Genomic DNA, 22,428 nt, shown 5'->3' on the forward strand with positions numbered 1-22,428 from the left:
AATGCAATGATGGCATCAGTGCTATACAGCATATCTGCTTTGCACATATGCACTCACAACATTCATGACTAGATTGTGAGTCCAGCAGTGTGCCCCTAGAGGGCAGTGTGTCATAGAGGGAGTAACCCGAGGTGGCGTTCACACTCTTTTTATTTAAAACCAAGCCATGGCTGTTTTTACAATAGTTCCACCCTAAAAACCTGTGCAAGGATTTTTGCTTCCCTACGCAGAGTTACACTTGTCCTTTCAATTGACATGCAGCTATTTTTGGTGTTTTATAAGACAGTCAGGCACCACCCTAACTGTACCTGCCTCTCAAATGTTATTAATTATTATTAGAGGGGAATTGCCATAGAATTTAGGTGATGGACTGCCCATGTGGGCAGAAAGAATGATATGCGAATGGATATTCCCCATCTGTGAAAGGTACAGTGAGCTAAAGTGTGGCTGCGGACTCTTCAGTGGGTACCTTCCCAAAGAACAGGTCAACGGGCTGTGTTCGTTCTCGCAGAGGGGTGCCTATGGACTATATTTTGATAATTATTATAACTGGTTTTATAACTCACTTAATACCAAAGAGGTTTCTAAGCATGCACCCGATATTCGAACCTGTATTGCTCTGCGTCATCTGGCTTCCAAGAGCAGCACGTTGCCACTGAGCTATACAAGCGTGTACCCATATTCTCCATCAGAAGCCATGCACATCTGCATTGGTTCTATGTTATTTCGCCACAGGATTTTTCATCGCCATTTTTTTATCGAAAAAACTCAGCATATTTTTTTTTTTTGGGGGGTTACCCTCCCCAAACCCTCCTTTTTTTATTCCCTTACACCCACAACCATTTATTTAATTTTTAAAACCCCCCCAAAAAAAAAGATGATTTTTTTTCGATAAAAAAACAGCGATGAAAATCACGTGATGAAAAGTCCTGCGGCAAAACAACTGTATACCTCTGCATTGATCTTTCTTTCTCAGCCCATCGCAACACTCTGTCATTTACTTTTGCAGCAGATCTTTCAAATGGTGGATGAACCCCAGGATCCAGATTGCAAAATCATATTTTAGTAGGGCCCATTTTTTTGGTGGAGGTAAACTGCAGCATATTACTGCACAGCTGTCTTTTACTCCTTTTATTCTGTGGAAGTTTGATGCATTTATTATTTCTGTGACAGAACAAGTTACTTATATGTAACTTTTGTTCTCCAGCATGTGTCTTAACATGCTCATGAATAGTCTATCACCCTCATTACACGGAATGGCGGTAATGGTTAACGGCCACCGTTAATGGTAACGGTGGCCGTTAACCATTACCGCCTTACTACGAGGTCCCTTAGCGGGTTGGTGTTTTAACGCCTGCTTTTTGCAGGCGTTAACAACCAACCCGCTAAGGGACCTCGGAGCTAATTACGGCACCGCAAAATTGCGGTGCCGTAATTAGCGCCTTCCCCATTCCCATAGAGCCCTATGGGGCAGAAATGGGAATGGGGAAGGGCAATGGCGGAAGGGGGATTTACCTCCCCACCAACCTTGGAATGGGGCGATAAATCCCCTTTCCGCCAAGGCGGTGCCAGTAATTTACCGGCATGGTCCAGGGTGCTAATAGCACCCTGGACCACCGCCTTCCGTGTAATGAGGCCCACAGTGGGAATCCTCTGTAAAAAGAAAGCAGTTTAGCTTTAAACTTAAAACTGTTCTTCTCCTCTATAGCCTATCAGTGTCCTGCGGTCATACTGCCCCAGCCAATGATACTGGTCCTCCTAAGCTCCACCCTTGGTGGCGATCTTCAGATTTGGTAGCGCACATGAAGTTGCAGTATGAACCGAGAAGAGCCAGAGAGGGGAAGGAGGTAGGGTTTGCATGTGACTCCATGCAAGACCCATGCTGGAGAATAAGATTTACAGGTAAGTAACCTTTTCCTTCTCCAGCATGGGGTCTTGCATGGATTCACATTCTCATGAATACGATTATACAGCAGCACATGCACACATCCATGGGAATTGGCAAGGCTCACAGAAGCAGCACACTTACCCCAGGAACAGACTCACCTCACCTCACTTCAAACAAACAGGTTACATGGCACGACTTGGCCGTCCCGGAACTCCTCCCTGGAATTCCTGTTGACACAGTAGAATCTTGTGAATGGTTAGACCTCTACGTAGCAGCCCTGCAGATGTTGAGCAGGGGAACACCAGAGAGAAACGCTGTTGTTGCTGCAATGGCTCTGGTGGAGTGGGCTCTCAGCCGACCTGAAAGCGGTCTGTTGGCCAGACGATGACAAAGTATGATACAGCCTGAGAGCCACCTGGATATGGAAGCCTTAGACAGGGCCTTCCCATGTCCCACAGGTCCAAAAGTGACAAAAAGCTGAAACGTGCATGCCACTTAGAACTTGAGGGCATGAGCAACTTCCAGAGAAAGCAACGCCCTTTCAGCAGGCGTAGAAGGGTTTGCAAGGAACACTGGCAGAACCAAAGGCTCATTGAGGTGAAAGTCCAATGGAACCTTTGGCATGAAGGTGGGATGAGGACCGCAGCACCACCTTAATAGTGTGCAAGGTTAAATACGGCTGCTTGCAGGAGAGTTCCTGAAACCCACCTGGCCGAGGTGATCGCCATTAGGAAAGCGGTCCTCCATGATAGAAATTTTTTTTTTTTTTTTTTAACTTTTATTTATTCAGCTCGGTGACACAAGTACAGGTGAGTCAACATAAACCATACAGGGTAAACAGTAATCAAACAATATGAATACGCATAATTTATACAAGCAAAGCATCAGAAGAAAAAAAAAAAAAAAAAAAAAAAAAAAAAACGGCCAAAAAGAAAGGAGTTGGGTGCATACGCACGTGAGGGCCCATGGGAGGTCGGACCACCCATACATGAGGGAGATAATTCAACGGGGAATCTTGAAAACAGTATGGGGGGTGGGTCAAGCAGAGGTAGGAGAAGACCCCGGATCCGAGTCAGATTCAATGGAGGACATAAATAAACGAAACTGCAGCCATATATCCCTAGGCCTGGAATGAGTGGGCTGCTGTGCCGCCCAGACCTCCTCCGTATCAGAGGCCCATGTCACTGCCCTAAGCCATTGTGCGTGGGTGGGGGTGTAAGGCCGAAGCCAACAAAGCAGAATTGTGCGCACAGCAAGTAGCATGCACAGTCCAGCAAGTTTTCTGGAGTCACGGTGGAGGTCGGGGAAGTCATGGAACAAACATGTCATTGGGGACAAGGGGATGTGGGAATCAAGGATAGAGGACATGGTAGAGCACACCGAGGTCCAGAATTGGGCAAGCCGGGGGCAAGACCATAGCATGTGAAGATAGTCTGCATTCTCGCATGCACATCTGGGGCACCCAGGGGGGGAGTCGTTTGAAATGCGATGCAGTCTGGCCGGAGTGTAGTGGTATCTATGAAGTACCTTGAATTGGATTAATTTAAACCGGGAGTTGAAAGAGACATCCCGGGTGCGTGAGCACATGTGGGCCCAGCGTTCGTCAGTCATCTCGAGTCCAAGGTCGATCTCCCAATAGTGCCGGAGTTTAGAGAATGTGGGGGGCGACCTAGTTTGGAGGAGAGAGTATAATCTCGAGATTTTGCCCCTCAGGGGGACGGGAGAGGTTAATTCAGCAACTGCAGGTTCGTCAGGAGGTAACGCCGGGAAGCATGTGTACTTGTGTTTGAGTACCCTACGGAGTGAAGAATATTGAAGCCAAATAGAAGGTCTCTGTCTGAGAGAAGCCGGGAGGTCAGGCCACTCAATAAAAATGCCTTGATCAAAGAGGTCACGGAGTAGTTCATACCCGGCGTCGGCCCAGCAACGAACCACGGAAGGAGGAACCCGTGGGACCTCAGGGTAAAAGTTCCAGATCGGGAGATTGCCATGAAAGGGGTGAGTAACACCTAGTATCCGCCATAGTTTGGACAAGGCCAGCGATGTGCACGTCGCAGGGTCCATGGAGCCCGGTACCATTGGGATGGGTGAGATCACAAGAGATCGAATGTCGCGGTCGCTGACTGACAGTCTCTCCAGCCTAACATGAGGAGGGGAGTCTGGGATAGCGAACCAATGCGCAGTGTGTTGGAGTTGTGCAGCCAACCAATACCTAAAGAAGTCCGGTGCACCAAATCCACCAGTTTCCATCGGAGCAGAAAGCGTCTCAAGTTTTAGGCGGACTGCACCAGAATGCCAAAGGAATGAGTTCAGGGTGCGAGACAACATCTGGAAGTAATCTGTTCCCGGCCACTGGGGGATGTTGGCAAACTTATACAGTAGCTGTGGAAGTACCACCATCTTCAGAACTCCTATCCTACCCGCCAATGAGATCGGAAGTTTATCCCAGCCCTGTATTTTAACTGCAAGGTTCACTAGGTATGACTGGTAGTTTTCCTGTAGGACCCGTTCGGCATGCCTGGACACCACCACGCCCAAGTAAGTGAACTTAGATTGGGCCCATGCGAATCCCATGGTATCAGGAGGCGGAAGAGTGCTAGGAGTGAGCGGGAAAAGGGTTGATTTGGAGCAGTTTACCGTGAGACCAGAGATACGACCGAATAGGGCAACATCCTCCAGTATAGGGGCCAGGTTAATCTCAGGGGAACGGATATAAAGGAGGGCGTCATCAGCATACAGAGAGACTATATCCGAGGAGCCGGCTGTGCGCAGGCCCCTGTGGGAATGGTTCTGGCGCAGCATGTCGGCGAACGGCTCCATCGCTAAAGCAAAGATTAAGGGCGAAAGGGGACAACCCTGTCTAGTGCCCCTGGCAACGTGGAAAAGAGGGGAACAGCGGCCCTCGGTGCGGACTCTGGCCACTGGATCGGAGTAGAGTAGTTTTATCCAAGACACAAATGTGGGGCCGAATTTGCACCTGTCAAGTACCCGCCACAAGTAGTTCCATGAGACCGAGTCAAAGGCCTTTTGCATATCTAGGGCCGCGGTCACCGCATGTACATCAGGGCTTACTCTACTTATAATGCTAAATAGACGTCTCAAGTTCAAGGAGGTGGAACGGTTCGGGATAAAACCCGACTGGTCTGGGTGGATGATGTGTGGCATAAGGGGGATAAGCCGCAGAGCGAGTGCCTTAGCATATATCTTGACATCACAGTTAATCAATGAAAGCGGGCGGTAAGAGCCGCATTGGGTAGAGGGTTTGTTAGGTTTGAGCAGAACTGTGATAGTAGCTTCACGGAGTGAGGGGGGAAACCGACCCATTTCCACAGACTCCTCCCAGAGTGCCGTCAGATGGGGGAGCAGGAGCGATTTAAAGCGTTTATAGAACTCGATGGGTATACCATCCGAGCCTGGGGATTTGCCTGAAGCCAGGGAGTCCATGGCCTCCGAGAACTCCTGAGGGGTGAGCGAGCTCTCGAGGGCTCCAATAGTGGCGGGAGAGAGGGCCGAGAGGGGAAGTTTGTCAAGGTAAGCATCAATTTCGGCCGTAGTGGCAACGTCGGAGTGAGCGTACAGGGATTGATAAAAGGAGAGGAATTCAGCATTGACCTCTCCAGAGGAAGTGGCCAGCGACCCATCCGGTCTCTCAATCCCGGGAATGGATGTGGGGCCGAATTCTCGGCGAAGCAGTCTAGCCAAGAGCCGGCTGGGGCGCTCACCCTCTCCGTATCTTCTTGCCTGACCGGGGCTGTCCAGGAACTTCAGCTCGCGGTCAGCGAGCGAGCGAAAGGTGTCCAGCTCCGTGCCAATTAACGCAAGGATTTCCGGATTCGGGTCCGAGGTGTACTGGGTTTCCAACCTAGATAGTGTGGCCTCACTCCCAGCGATTTCCCTCCGGATAGTCTTAAGGATACCGTTCTCCTTGGAGAGGGCGATGCCTCTGATATAGACCTTGAAGGCCTCCCATAGTATGGCTTGCGAGGAAACTGAATCAGTGTTGATCCTGAAGAACTCCTCAATTGCCGACTCCATCTCCGAGCAAAAGACCGGGTCGAGGAGAGAGAGGGGTTTCATCCTCCAGTACCTGGCCCGATCCCGATCGAGGCCCCAGCACAGGGTGACAGTCACCGGGGAGTGGTCCGATAGGGTCCTAGGAAGAATCGCCATATTAGTCACGGTCTTAAGTAGGTCGCCAGACAACAACCATCTATCAATCCGGGAGAAGGAATCGTGAACCGAGGAGTAAAAAGAATAGGAGCGGGAGTCTGGGTATAGGAACCTCCAGGCATCAAACAAGGATAGACGAGGAAGTGAGGAGAGTGCGGTGTATGCTGCTCTAGAGAGTTGACGAGGTCTGGAACCGGATCTATCAAGATCGACATCAAATATCGTATTGAAGTCACCTCCCCAGAGTATCGGGATCAGGGGGAAACCTGCTAGGAGATTTATGAGATCAGTATAAAAGTCGGGATCATCAATGTTAGGGCCATATATATTGAGCAATACAATCTCTCTGTTTTGTAGAACACCATGGAGAAGAACGTACCTGCCCTGGGGGTCGATTAGGGTAGTAGTGGGGATAAATCTAAGGCTCCTATGAATGAGGGTCATGACCCCGCGGCTCTGGGTGGAGTATGTAGTGAAGTACCTCTGTGGGCCCCATGATCTTGCGAACTTATCACAAAACTCTGTGCGTGCATGCGTTTCCTGAAGGAACAGAACTTTAGCCCGGTGTCGTTCGGCCTGAAGTTGTAACAACCTCATCTTTTTGTGGTTTCCCAACCCCCTTACATTCCAACTCATGAACGTCAAAGGATCCTCACCAATCCCTCCATCAGTAGCCATCGAAAAACACGGGTGTATGAAAGTATGCACCCCATGGACGTCTCCCAGTGCGCGCAAATCTGTATTGCCACTGGGGGCATAGTAGTTCGTACTCAACCTTCCCTGTGAACACCAAGCTTTTTTTAACATAAAACCCCATTCCCCCCTCCCCCTCCCACATTCCTCCCCCAAACGGAGGGATGACCGCCCTATACCCCAACAGGAAAAACAAAAACAGCGGCATCAACGCCTGGGGGGCCTGTGAGGTGGCCTGGCGGTGATGCTCCGAACCGTGAGGCAGTGAACGGATAGCTGTATATGCCCGTTCTTAGTGTCCATATCCCTCTAAAGGAGGTCCCGTGAGGGCGGGGGCAGTTATGGCAAACACAATGTAAATCAATCTATCGGGGAAAGCCGACTACGTAGCATAAAACAATGTGCAGCAGACAACATAGGCAAAAGAAACACAACAAGAAAGCAACTGGCTTAATTAGGTGCAGTCAAGTGTTCTCGTCGGGATACCATAGGACAATGACAAAGTGCTGATGGGCCAAAGCAGTGCCGAAGTAGGATAGAGAGGTATCCGCTGATCGAATGTTCTAAAACAATAGTGTGCCAGTGATAGTGTTCGCTAGCAGATTGTTTCAACCAGGAAAGCGTTCGTCTATGAACCTAGAGGCTTCCTCAGGCAACGTAAAAAAATAAACACGACTGGCGTGTTCAACACGTAACTTAGCGGGATACAGCATAGAGTATTTCACCTGGAGGTCGCGTAATCTCTTCTTCACTGCAAGGAAAGTCCTGCGCTCCCGTTGTACTGCTATCGAAAAGTCCGGATAAAGATGGATCCTGGCACCACCCAGGAGGAGATCTCCCTTGGCCCTCGCCGCCCTGAGGAGAGTGTCCCGATCTCGAAAGTTTAAAAGCCTAGCAATTATCGGGCGTGGAGGCGCTCCAGGTTTTGGTTTCGCCGCGAGAGAGCGATGGGCCCTCTCGATCGCAAACTGCGGGGAGAGTTTCGGGGAGTCGAGGAGTTGAAGCAGCATACTCTCCACATAGTCCTCCATAGGTCCTTGCAGACCATCCTCCGGAACCCCGACAATGCGGAGGTTGTTGCGTCTCGAGCGAGACTCCAAGTCTTCATTTTTCTTCTCCACTTCGGCAACTCGGGTGGATAGCGTAGACACCTCTGCGCGGAGAGAACCCAGGCCGTCCTCGGCAGTGCTCACCCGCTCCTCAATCTCGGTCACTCGACCATCGGTTCTCTCCATGTGCGCCTTGATGGAGGATATCGTGCCATTCATATCGTCGAGCTTACTGTGTATAGTGGTAAACCCTTCGCGGATAAACTCCAACATTTTCTGGGAATCGGGTGGTACCGGGGTGAGTGAGGCGTCTTGTGTAGATGTCTCCCCTGCAAGGGGGGTCGGGGGTTTAGCGAACATGTTGATGGAGGATTGCTTCTTGCCGGTCCGTGTCGACATGTCGCCGATGCAGGGGTAGGCCCAGGTCGCGCCGAGCAACGGGTGTATCGGCCCGTGCGAGATCAAGGTGGCCGGCGGGAAGGATTCGGCTGAAAAACCGCGTTACGGTTGAAGGGGGGCCGCCCTATGCGTAGTCGATGGGACTCAGTATAAGGCGCTGAAGGTCGGATAGCAGACAGCACACCGCCCTGGATGGGGCAGCGGAGCGGCACGCTCAGGAGTCCGGAGAGGGAGCCGCACGCCGAGCGCGGGGCGCCCCTCCCCCACACAGTAGGCCGCACGCCGCGGGACTCGAGTGAAGGGCCCTGGAGCCGGTTATGGGGATCAGCAGGCCGGCGGCCCCGCCCAGCACGCAGAGGTCCAAAACTCCGCAATGGAGAAGGTCCGGAGATCGAAACTCGCACAGTAGATTCCCCGTCCGGTTAATGACCCGCGCCGGGGACCAGCTTCGCGTTGTGCCGGGGCAATCAGGAGATTTTCAGCGTGAGGTTGCCGCACGGGACGGAGCGATGAATCAGGCGGCCATCTTGCTTCGAGCGCAACAGCGCCCCCCCTAGAAATTTTAAAAGGGCACGATGCATTGGTTCAAATGGAATGTCCATTTGTTTAGACAGGACCACGTTCAGTTCCCAAGCCGCGGCAGGAGCCTTTACCAGCAGGAAAGTTCCAAAGAGACCCTTAAGGAACTCCTTGACGAGCCTGTGCGACGACAGGCAGAGCTTTCCTGGCGCGCGTGTGTCCCAGGATATGGCAGTAAGATTTACCTTAATAAAGGTGTGGGCTAGGCCACCCTTAGCCAGTGAGAGCAGATATGGGAGGAGCTGCACAGCCGTTATCCACAGCGGCATACTCTTCCATGCCCTGCACCACTCCGTGAAGCACTTCCATTTGTACCTATAGCAAGACAATATAGAGGGAGCTCTGACCTTGGCCAGGATCTTTTTGCATTCCAGTGGCAGAGAATAGTGTCCACATTCTAGGGTTGAAGGAGCCGGGCTCTGAGGCTCAGTGATGCTGAGATGTGGTGTAGGATTGTTTTGTTTTCTTTGAATAGAAAGTTAGAAAGTGGAGGCAGATGGATGGCCGGAACCACTGACAGATCGAGAAGGTCCAATTACCAGATCTGCCTCTGCCACGCCAGTGAAATGAGAATCATCCTGCAACGGCATTGTCTGAGTATGCTGATCACCCATCAAAGGAGTGGAACCGGAGGGAAGGCGTGCAGGAAGAGCCCATCCCAGTGGAATGAGAAGGCATCCCCTAGACACCTCAGCTGAGGATATCTGCTGGCAAACTTCTGGCATTTGGAGTTGGCGGCTGTTACAAAGAGGTTTATTTAGGAAAGACCTCACTCACTGAAGAGATGAGACACATGTGATTGTTCAAGCTCCCCCTCGTGACAGGATTGCAGCTCCCAATTAGGTGAGAGTGCGATGATATTCTTTCCACCTGCCAGGTGAAAGGGGACGAGGAGCATGTCTTACAGAAGTGGCACAGGCACTGGGCTTCCAGGGAGAGGGGGGAGCACGCCCCCACTCTGTTTCTGGATTTAAAACATGGTGGTGGTGTTGTCTGTGAAGATCTGGGTCACCTTCCCCCATAGTTGAGGCTGGAAGACCTGAGGGCCCAGAACACCGCCCGTAGCTCCAGGACATTTATGTGGAAGTCCTTCTCCACTGGGAAACAGAGACCTCTGCTGTGAGATTGTCCTTTATGAGATCCCCAACACTCCAGAGAGGTGTCGGTAATAGGTGTAGCTTGGTACAGAGAGATCTGGAAAGGAACTCCTTGAGTCATATGTGGGAGAACCGACCACCATCGAAAAGCTTGATGGATTTCCTGATTGAGGGTGATCTTGTCTGTTCATGTGACCGTGACCTGCTGCCACCTGGCATGTAGGAATTCCTGGAGGGACCACGTCTGGAGCCTGCAAAAGGGAACCAGATGGATGCAGGAGGATATCATGCCCAACAAGTATTTGATGGCCTGGACTGTTGTGATGTATGGTGTCGATAGCTGCTGAACCTTTCCTAGGATGGCTTTCACCCTCTTCTCCAAGGGGGTAGCTAGACACCAGATTGCGTTGAGCCGGGCACCCAGAAACAGTACGTTTTGAGATGGCACCACACAGGACTTTGGATAATTGATGGAGAATCTGAGTGAAGTCAGACAGACTATGGTCTCCGACCGTGTGCTGGGTTGCCAGTGCGTGAGAGCAGGACTGGGTGAGCCAATCATCTAGGTAAGGGTAAACGTGTATTCCCCTGCGGCGTAGCTGTGCTGCTACCGGGGCCAAACATTTGTTGTATACCCTTGGGGTCAATTTCAGACCGGAGGGAAGGGCCTTGAATTGGTAATGCTGCCGCTGGACGACAAAATGCAGGAACTTCCAGTGTTTGCGTTGAATGGGGATGTGGGTGTATGCGTCCTCCAGGCCAAGAGTTGCCAGAAAATGCCCTTCCTTCAGCAGGACAAGCATGTGCTGCAACATGAACATCCTGAAGTTTTGGGGCTTTAGGTACTTATTTAGGCATCATAATTCTAGGATTGGTCACCACCATCCTTACTTCTTTCTTACCAGAAAGTATCTGGAGTATACTCCAGAGTCCCAGAGGCACCTCTGGGACCGGCTCTATTGCCCCTTTTTGCAACGTGGCCTGAACCTGCTGTAGCAGATGGGCCATGTGAAGTTCTTGATGTCTGACAGGAGGAATGCAGGGACACCTGTCTTGAAATTCTAAAGTGTGTCCTTGCTAATGAACATCCAGCACACATTTGACTGTGGTGATGTTTCTCCACTGATTGACAAAATTCAATAGCAGGCCTACCACTGCTGTGTGAAAATGGGGTTGTGGGTCCATGGCCAGTTCAGGCCTGCTTGGGCGTCTGTGTCCTGGATTGTGGACGACAACGACATTGTCCTCCACTGCAGTGGGCCTAGGTGTGGCCCCTGTAGGCTTCCTGGGTGGTGAAGAAGGAGGGCTGGCTATAGGGGATAGTGTACTCCTTGGAGGACCTGGGGAGTCTTCCCCTTGGGAATGAAAGGACAACCTTCTCTGTTGCAGAATCCCCACCTCTCCTTCCTAGAATAGGCCCATGGCCACTGCTGCTTGTCATCAGGGAGGAAGTCCAGGATGTGTCCAACCTTGTAACACATCTCCCTGTCATATCAAAACAGGATGGTGAGGGGATTTTATGGTTCAGGATTGCCAACCCATCTTCCCAAAATTCATCCAATAACGGGACCGACACAATTATCTTCCTTGAGGATACTGTTCTTTGAAAAAGGAAGCCTTCCTTCCTCTTTTCTTCTGGCACCAGATTGAAGAGCTTGGTCACCTTTGAGATGATGGAATGGAAAGAGCCAATTTTGTCTGAAGGTGAAGCTCTGGTGGGCTTGTCAACAGCTGCCCGTTCCCCATCAGAGGAACATAATCCTCATATTTATGCATGTGAGTTACTGTGGTGTTGGTGTCAGTGCCAGTGCAAACTGGCTTCTCTTCCACAGGGGGCAAGGCCCCAAGCTAAGGACCAGGAGCGACAGACGCCATACAGGGCAACGTTGGCTGATGTCTAAGTGGCCTGGGAGACTTCTGGCTAGACCAGGTACATTAGCAGCAGGCAGCTGCTGTTGAATCTCTACCACTAAAGTATGCAGGGTTGTCGGGATGTCCACTGACATGTCCTTTGGTGTAGGAGAGGGTGCAAATGGTGCAGCCGGAGCTGGACTGAAACCCCTGTCAGGGTCAAATGGCTGGTAGGGCTCATGGGAGGATGATCCCTGTTAAGTCGTGAGTCCATGGTCTCCATCTTGATCTGAGTAGAAGTATTCTGGAATATCGGCCTCAGAACTGGTGTATATATGCAGAGACTTCCTTGGAGATCCCATGGGAGCTATAGGAGTCACCTTGGTTGGCATCGGCAGGAAATCTGCAGGTGGAAGTAAGTCTCTCACCCTACCCGAGTCCTTCGGGAAGGAGGCTATGATGAGAATCTGCAGAATAGGAAGAGGCGCCGCGGGCAGCGGGGTTGTGGTCAGGACCGTTGATGGAGGCCTTGGAGGCAAAGAGACCCTACATGTATGGAGAGACGACTGTCGCAGAAGAACCTTTGATCACAGAAGGATGAGCCGGTTTTCCTGATTTTGTCAAAGGGGTCGCTATGAGGTCATTGCCGAGTAGCTCATTGGCGAAGCGATCGTTGACAGCACAGTGGTCTTGGTCGTTGATCAAGAGGCATTCGATGAAGTGGTGGTGACAAAGAGGCTATCAACGAAGTGGTGGTCCTGGTGGACGGGGCTTTTGTCGATGGGCTTCATGTTGCCAATGGCAATGAAGACGACGGAGCTGCTGATGTGCCTCCATAGGATCTGCTCTTCGATGGCTTGTGTTTGGATGGGGTAAGTGACTTCCTCGCAAATGGAGGCAACCCACCAGCTGGCAGGCAAACCATCAACAGAGATAGCGACGGAAATCAACCCCTTACAGAACTTGGTCCTGCAGTCGCTGTGGCTGCTGAGGGTGTAGATGGAGTGTGGGTCTTCACCTTCTTTTGAATTTTCCACATATGGAGCATCCTTGAAGGACCTCAACTTCTTCTTACTAGAAGGAGTACTTTCAGAGGACCTGCTGACCCTGGATGAGCCATGAGTGCAACCGGTGGAAGCGTCAGAGACCCTCCCCTGCGCGATCCAAGCCACTATCCTCCAGTGGTGCGCCTTTCTGGTCTTCAACGAGAAGGGATGGCAGATGTCGCACCCGTCCACGTCGTGATCTGGGTGATTAAAATAAAAGCACTTGAGGTGCTGATCCTTGACAAAAATGTTCTTCTGGCCAAAGGTCTCACAGGCCCTGAAGAGTCTTTTCTTTGTCACATCAGACATGATCGAGGTGAAGATGCAGGCCCAAGGCTGCGACTGTTGTAGTCACAGAGTGAAGATCCAACGATGTCCCCGCTGCCGGTAGTAATGGCATCACAGTAAATGAAGCAGAGATGGAAGAAATCTTCGAAAAATGTCAGAAAGGAGCGAAGCACAAGGACTCCCGGCACTAGAAACGTCCAGTAAAATGGAGAGATGTACACCAGGGATGGAGCTTAGGAGGACGAGTGTCATTGGCTAGGGCAGTATGACCCGAAGGACAATGATAGGTTATAGAGGAGAGAAGCAGTTTTTTACTGAGGATTCCCAACCTGATGACAGGGAATATTCATGAGTATGTGAATCCGTGCAAGACCTCATGCTGGAGAACTGCACTTTCCCTTTCATATTTATCAGAAGGCGTACAAATCCCACCTACACCTTTCAAGTGAAATGCCACAGCTGGCCTTAGGTGTCACAAATTACACAAATGAATGTTGCAACAATACAAACGTGGCTGCATCCCAACGCAAAATTCACCAGTTCAAACAAGAACATAAGCATCAAACAAAAACGAGAGAGAACATTTCTGAACTCTCAAATCACAACCAAACCAGCCTCAACGTGGTTGCTTATCCACATAACTTAAAATGCCTGAGCAGAGTGTATTCTTCGCAAAATACGAGATATCACATCTCACCATCCTGTATCACGGTGCAAGTATTGAAATCTCTCCAAATTCCCACCACCCAAACCGGCACAAGTGTTAAATCCACGAGCCTCGTGTGCATGCTGGAAATGGGCCAGCTTTTTAATGAAGTTGTGCGACAATTGGAAATGGAGACTAGCATATGACATGCAGGGGCACGAAGAAAGCAACCAGACCGGTTACACTTTTGGCATATGACTACAATGCGAGGACGTCTAATGTAAACATGAAGGTGAAATTATGGAAGCTTCTTTTCACAGCAGGTCGCACTAAACGAGCTGCTGACAAGCCTTTCCCCACACATATTAATCACAGGGACGAAGAACATTGCTGCATATGTACAACTCGCCCACTACCCACCCTGATACCTGTTCTCTTACAGTGCACAGTGTGGGACTTTGTATATTTCCTACAGGAAGGGTTAGGAGTGAACTGGGAACCAAAAGAGGATCTGGACTTTTTTTTCCAACGTAAACCCATATTGCAATGTGCAAGCTAAGATAGCATCTTAAGTGTCAGCAGTGTGCAGCAATGTCAGTGGTCGAAGTGTACGAAAAGAAGTAGTGGAACTGTGTTCCCTACTGGCCTCATATTTATCAGAAGGCATACGAATCCCACCCACACCTGTCAAGAGAAATGCCACAGCTGGCCTAAATTGCACAAATCACCCCACCACATCCTACAAACCACATCACCACGCCACCTCCCATGCACAATGCAAACCCACCCACCCCCAAACACATGTGACTGCTGTTTAAGGGAACGTTCAGTGCACTGAAAGTGCAAGTTTCAACTTCTTCCTACACTTTTATTTTAAAACAAAACAATTCTGGAACGGTGTATTTTTAAAATAAAAGTATAGGAACAGTAAAAACTTAATTTTAAAAACTGGAGGAGCACCGCTCCCATCCGATCCCGCCCACTTCAACCACTGAGCAATATCAACAATTCTGACTGCTTTCATAAAGGACGCCCCGGGTGCAGAAGCCCACTGGGAAATCTGCAGACTTCCCTGTAGGCCTGTCCACCACTGTGAAGTGTGCACTGCTTCTGATCACGCAAGGCCAACATACTGCAGGAGAAGGCACTCCTTGCCCAGGGGAGCCCATCCAAAACATGCCAGTGTCTTAGGAGCAGCTGCATCTGATCCAACATAGGCTGACCCCGTACTGACTTTGCAGAAAATAATTCCTCCACGCATGTCCTTGCACAAAGCATAGCTATTGTTTCAAGGCCAAGGATTAACTGCACACTGTTGTATCCCCCCTGCGTCCCGCAGTTCCGGGCCGAGATGCAAGCAAGGTGTGGTGTGTTTCATTTCGCTCCCGCCGGAGCTGCGCCACTGCGGCCTACTGCCAAGGCCCTCAACGTTCTGTCTCCCCTCGCGCAGCAGCGCGGAGACAGGACATAACAATGGCGACGAGGGAAACGGGACCCAGCACACGTGTTTGACACTCTGCCAGCTGTTTTCTCAGTACAGCGATGCGCACATTTTTTTTTTTTTCATTTCCCTGCCCATCGAGCTGACTTGTCAACATGGGCCACAGCCGTTTGGAGGGGACACATCTCCAATGAATGGCCACAAAGCAATGCAACATCCACCCACTGCCTTCCAGGGGTCAGATGCACCACGGCGCAATGCGGGAAGACATCACGCTCGCACCATACACATGTGATCAAGGCAACTGTACATGGTGAGCACCTGGATCGACGCAGCTGGCCCATTCACCACAGTTTTGAGACTTTCAACCACAGAGGGGCACAGACGCCTGAGGATACGCATCAAGGTGAGGCGAACAAACCCCATCAAGACACAGTGGGGCCTAGCCTTGGCGACCGGCACGTCCACCCCCAGGCCCGGCACGCCTTCTAGACTTGCGGCCAATCTGTCAATATCGTCACCACAGGCTCGCCCATAAGGGAGCTCATCTGCAATGATTCAGCCGTTTGATCCATTCACGGATCCATCATCAGTTGGCCCCCGGTGGCAAATATGGATCCAAAAATTCGAAATGGCAATGGATTGTAAGGACATAACTACCGCCAGGAAAATGAGATCGCACCTGTTGCTAAATGTGGGGAACGAGGTACTACGTATGTTTAACTTGCTAACCATTGATGATGGCCAGGACATTTACCAGCAAGCAAAAGATGCCTTGACGGCTCATTTTCTCCCACAACTCAACCCTGATTATGAAACCTTCATATTCTGCACCACAATTCAGGCGGAAGGGGAGACCTTAGATGCCTACCACACCCAACTCAGGAAGCTGGCAATATCGTGTGAGATCACGGATGTCGAGAAAGAAATCCGGAGACAGCTCATCAACGGCATCCAATCGGAGAAACTGAGAAGGATGGTACTGAGTGAGAAGGGCATCTCTCTAACACGCATTCTGGAATTGGGTCGTCAAAGGGAGCTGGCACATGCCAGGGCCGCCAACATGGGTGCGACTCTTCACAAACTACAGCCTGCCCTCACGACAGCTATAGTGGCCCATGTCACCAACAGACAGTCCACAAGGGATGAGGCTGGTGGCAACTACGCACAAGCCAGATGGCAGCCACCAATCCCGGGACCCACGGAGTGTGGATGGTGTGGTGGACCACGACATGGACGGCAGAACTGCCTGGCCCAAGGGACAACATGCGGGGCATGTGGCAGAAAGGACCACTATGCTAAGGTGTGCCGGTCATCGGGTACCCCACTACCGCCTCCACATAATCCCCAAGAGAAGAGTGTGACCAAGAATAAGAAGCAGGAGAGTGCACGGCGAGTCGAAACGACAAATTCTTCGACTGAGGAAGAAGGTGATGACGTCACAGAGACCCAACAAGAATCTGGCAGGGAACAGTGGAAGAAAGGGAGAAAAGTCTACCTGGTGTCAGCCCTCGATCATGGACATGCGACGCAGAAAAAAGGGCTCAGGAGGCGCAAATGCCAGGTCACTCTCCAAAACCAACAGGTATGGATGACCATAGACACGGGAGCATCCGTAAATGTTATGCCCACAAGCAAATAACATTCACTATAACCACGACCGGACCTGAAGAACACAGACACCCTACTGTTTTGGTATGGCTGTAGGAAACCCCTACCGGTGGTTGGCAGATTCCGCACTACCCTCAGCCATGGTGAAAACAGGTTACCGTCAAAAATCTACGTGATAGATGCAGGGATCGAATGCCTTCTGAGTGGGGATGCGGCTGAAGACCTAGGGCTAGTAAAGTTCATCAGTCAAGTCAAGGAAGCACAAGAGGTTGAGAAGATCCTGGCACAGTAGCCCAACCTGCACAAAGGGATAGGGTGTTTGAAAGGAAAGACAATCAAGCTCCACATTGACGAGTCGGTCCAGCCAAAGTCCGTAAGACACTGGAGGACCCCATTCCACATGCGTGAAAAAGTGGAGAAAGAACTCAAAGCATTGGAAGAAGCCGGCATAATAGAAGAGGTAACGGGGCCGACACCATGGGTTTCCCCAATGGTGGTCACAAAAAAACCCAAACAGCCGGCAAAAGTCTGAATTTGTACAAAAATGCGCCTCCCGAACACGGCCATCAAGCGGGAGCGCCACATTACGCCTACCCTCGACGAAAACGTGGCTGATCTCACGGGGTCAAGGGTTTTCTACAAGGTTGATTTGAAAGCAGGATACCACCAGCTAAAGCTGCATAGGGATTCTCGATACATAACCATGTTTTCGACACACATGGGTTTGCGAAGATATAAGCCTTTAAGCATTGGGATCTCTTCGGCTGCTGAAGTTTTTCAACAGACAATTCAGGAAGTCATCTGGGGCATACCAGGTGTCCTAAATGTGAGTGACAATATCCTAATCCATGCTCAGGACAGAGGAGAACACTTGAGGAGACTACGGATGCTCCTGGGCAGATTAGAAGATGCTGGACTAATCCTTCACAAAGAAAAATGTGAATTCTTCAAAACAGAAATATCGTTCTTTGGCTACAAGTTCAGCAGCACTGGCATTTCCCTGAACCCCCAGAAGGTTGCCGACATACAGGCTGCGAGCCCGCCCATGACACCCACTGAAGTGTGCAGCTTCCTGGGAATGGCCACATAGTGTGGGAGATTCATCTGAAACTTGGCCACTCTCTCTGAACCCCTTCGAGAGCTCACCAAGCTCAACACAAAGTGGGAATGTGGGCAAGCGTGTTAGGAAGCCTTTGAAAACATCAAAGAGTCATTATCCCCGGACACAAAAATGACGTACTACGACACTGCACTCCCAACTGAACTATTTGTAGATGCCAGCCCTGTCGGCCTAGGGGCCATCCTCATGCAGGTCACCAAAGAAGGTGAAAAGAGGCCCATTGCATACGCGTCAAGAGCTCTCACAGTGACAGAGCAGCGATACTGTCACATTGAGAAGGAGGCAATTGCCGTACTTTGGGGTGCCGGCATTTTCATCTCTATCTGTATGGCAGGATATTCACTTCAGTTACGGATCACAAACCCCTGTTGCCAATCTTCATGGGCACATCCTCTCACCTGCCGGCCAGAATAGCCAAATGGCTGCTACATCTCCAACAGTACAATTTTGAGTTGGCCTATCAGCCGGGAAGTGGAAACCTGGCAGACTTCCTCTCAAGACACCCTCAAGCGGCGACTCCACAGGAAGTAGTCGAAGAGACTGAGGAACATATCTGCCAGGTAGTGCGTGCCATGAGACCAAAGGCTTTCAGCATCGATGACGTTGCAAATGAAACACACAAAGACCTGTGTTGCGACCTGGCGAAGGATGCCATCCTCTCAGGCGACTGGAAGTCTTTCATGAAGAACACCCACAACAGGACAGCGGAAGCAAAGGTGTTCCTCACGGGGATGTTCACCATACGACAGGACCTGTCGATCACAGAGCAAGGACTGCTGCTCAGTGGAAATCGCATCATCATCCCGCTGAGCCTCCAGGACAGAATAGTGGTGCTAGCCCATGAAGGCCACCAAGGGATGGCTCGGACGAAGGCTCAAATCCGGCACCGAGTGTGGTTTCCACAGATAGATGAGACGGTCGAAAGGCTAATCAACACCTGTCTACCATGCCAGATAACCGGAGCTCCACCTGATCCAGAACTAATCCAGTCAGCCGAACGAGGCCTTGGCAGATGGGATGCAATCAGCATCAACTTTTGCACACTGCAAGAAGGCCTGTACCTCCTCGTGGCCATTGACGATCACTCTCGATATCCCGAAGTCGAGGTCGCTGAATCCACAGCAGCAGAGGTGATCATCCCTGCCATGGAGAAGATGTTTGCTACGCATGGACTGCCCACAACAATCAAAAGTGATAATGGCCCCCCCATTCCAAGGGTAGGAGTTCAAACAATACCTGCAGGAACTAAACATAGGGTACCATCACATCATGCCAAGGTGGCCCCAGGCGAATGGTGATGTAGAACGTTTTATGAGGACACTCAACAAAGTGCTGAGGTTATCGAGAGAAAATGCCAGCCCGTGGAAAGTCGACCTCTACCGTTTTCTGCGAAAATACCAGGTCACCCCTCACAGTACGACTGGTGTCCCACCAGCCGACCTCATGTTTGCACAGTCATAAAGTCGTCCATTCCACATCACCCCAGCAGGAGCCCAGACAGATTCGACAAGGAGCGCACTGAAAGAAGGAGAACAGGAGCCAATGCACACATGAGTGCCAAGAGGAGGTTGAAACCATCCGACCACCAGGTGGGTGACCAGGTGGTCATGCTGCGGAACCCGACAAGGTCCAAGCTGGATTCTCGATACGATTTGCTCCCATGGACTGTCAGTGAGAAACAAGGGACCAAGATAACTGTAAGGAGAGGACGCCGACAGGTAACACGAAATGCATCGAGGTTTAAGGCGGTGCCACGCAACCTATGGACTAATGGCGAATGTCACCAAGAAGATGAAGAACCCCAGCCGAACGAAGGAGACCCTGCTCACCTTCAGGATGAGGTAGAAGTGGGTGACAGAACGTGGGAGCAGTGGAGCGAACCGGAGATGGGTGAGCCGGACATGGAAGGTGAGGCACCCAGTGAGACAGTAGGGCCCAGCCCCAGAGGTGGGCGATATGGTTTAAGAACAGCCACCAACCCGCCAGCTCGGCTCAAAGACTATGTGTGGTAGTCTGCCCCACTAGAACTGTAAAGAGGGGAGGCGCCCGGGTTCGTAGTTTAAGTATTTGCATAACGGGTTTGAGATGTTTGTTTGATGTTAAGTTAAGTTGAAGTAAAGGAGGATTGTTGTATCTGCCCTGCGTCCCGCAACGCGGTGACGCACAGCGTCCTAATAAAAGCCCCACCCCCACGGATGGGAGGCAGTTCCAGGCCAAGATGCAAGCAAGGTGTGGCGTGTTTAATTTCGCTCCCACCGGAGCTGCGCCACTGCGGCCTACTGTCAAGGACCTCAACGTTCTGTCTCCCCTCGCACAGCAGCGTGGAGACAGGACATAACACACACTTCACTGGACTTCGTAAATGCCACGCCCTTCTGTAATTTCTCAAGAAAGAAGCACACACTTGCATGCATTTTTTGCACGACTGAAATAATTAGCAGTAACACCGTGTAGAAGAGTAGCAGCTTGTGAAAATATACCGATTAAGCCCATCGATGAGCCCTTCAAGTGACTTCTCTGGGCAGCCATCTGTCTTTTAAAACAAAGATAAGTGGACTCCAAGGACAATATATGAATGCTAGACTTGACTGCAGAAAAAACATTCTTCAACTCTGACTTACAGTGATACAGTTCATAATTCAACGTACCTGAAGCTGCTTAACTCAGCAACTGCCAAAGGAGGGGACCTAGGCAGTATTGCTGCAGGTAAGATTTTGAAATGGGGGTATTGAACTCCCTAATTTTTAAAGGTGGAAGTAAAATGATTTTTTAGTGAGTAAAAGGGTAAGTTCCATTCCCAATGGGAGTATTTAATAAGCACATACAAATGTGTTAACAGTAAAACAGAAATGTGCTGTTATAAATATGTATTTACACTTCATTATCCATGCACATTAAAATATACATTTTCCCCTAGTCAGATCAGGCAGTAATAATAGAGTTTACTCCTAGTTATCACTGACACTAACTTACCCTGCGTGCTTTGAGGGATCCTGAGATGACAAAAGTGTTACAAAATATGCTACCACCAGGGCGACAGACATATTCTTATTAGCGTCCTAATAAAAGCCCCGCCCCCACGGATGGGAGGCAGTTCCAGGCCAAGATGCAAGCAAGGTGTGGCGTGTTTCTTTTCGCTCCCACCGGAGCTGCGCCACTGCGGCCTACTGTCAAGGCCCTCAACGTTCTGTCTCCCCTCGCACAGCAGCGCGGAGACAGGACATAACACACACTTCACTGGACTTCGTAAATGCCACGCCCTTTTCTAATTTCTCAAGAAAGAAGCACACACTTGCATGCATTTTTTGCACGACTGAAATAATTAGCAGTAACACCGTGTAGAAGAGTAGCAGCTTGTGAAAATATACCGATTAAGCCCATCGATGAGCCCTTCAAGTGACTTCTCTGGGCAGCCATTTGTCTTTTAAAACAAAGATAAGTGGACTCCAAGGACAATATATGAATGCTAGACTTGACTGCAGAAAAAAACATTTAGGGAGTAAAAGGGTAAGTTCCATTCCCAATGGGAGTATTTAATAAGCACATACAAATGTGTTAACTGTAAAACAGAAATGTGCTGTTATAAATATGTATTTACACTTCATTATCCATGCACATTAAAATATACATTTTCCCCTAGTCAGATCAGGCAGTAATAATAGAGTTTACTCCTAGTTATCACTGACACTAACCTATCCTGCTTGCTTTGAGGGATCCTGAGATGACAAAAGTGTTACAAAATATGCTACCACCAGGGCGACAGACATATTCTTATTAGCCAAATTTGTTCACAGTTCAAAGCATTCTCAGTCCTCACCTTGCAAAAGTGATTTTTGCAATGTTTATCCAATTTTATTTTGACGGTTTTAACATCTGAACATATTTGAATGCAACAAAAACAATGGAAGATAACTTACCAAAATGAATTAAAAAAGAAAGCCTTTAAGTGGGATCAAACACACACTGCAAGATACAAAGAACCAGGACTCTCATGGACTATGAAAATACATAGTAACAACCAAAGTAGATAGGGCAATGAGACCATTCAACGCACTTGTTTAGAAAATGAATTCTTTGTTGATTTAATTAAGTTAAAAAGTAATAAAGGGCTTATAGAACAGTCTGGTCACTGATCACATGAACACACAAATGACGAAAAATATAGTATTAACTCAATATATTCAATAAAGCAAAGAACCTTCCCACTCGTAATCGCACTCTCTCAACCATAGCACATCAAAGTATAGTATGCACAAGGAAGAGGCATGCATAGCCCTAAGATAAACCAAAAGGCACCACCTGTGCCGGTGTAGCATACAGGTGATACAGGTGATAAAAGAAAAAGGAGAACAAAAGATATGACTCCTGAAGCAACTACATATATTCAAACAAGACAAACACAATTGAAAGGGTATCCTGTAGTTATATACCACCTTGAGTTGCACTTGAGTGTCAGCTCATGCACCAAAACACAAAATTGGGTGTGCAGTAATTTCGATACATTTCAATATCACCGAAGCATATATATGTTTTTATTGTATTTGGTTATA

The 22,428-nt window shown here is 49.7% G+C and overlaps 1 protein-coding gene across 7 annotated transcripts in view; it reads right to left on the reverse strand.

Annotated features, from left to right (window-relative positions):
• The window catches only part of UGT8 (UDP glycosyltransferase 8), a 570,821-nt gene that overhangs the window by 180,976 nt on the left and 367,417 nt on the right, over window positions 1–22,428 (reverse strand). The window lies entirely within an intron of this gene.

This window comes from Ambystoma mexicanum, chromosome 6q, assembly GCF_040938575.1.
Source record: "Ambystoma mexicanum isolate Mex_15411 chromosome 6q, UKY_AmexF1_1, whole genome shotgun sequence".
NCBI lineage: Eukaryota > Metazoa > Chordata > Amphibia > Caudata > Ambystomatidae > Ambystoma > Ambystoma mexicanum.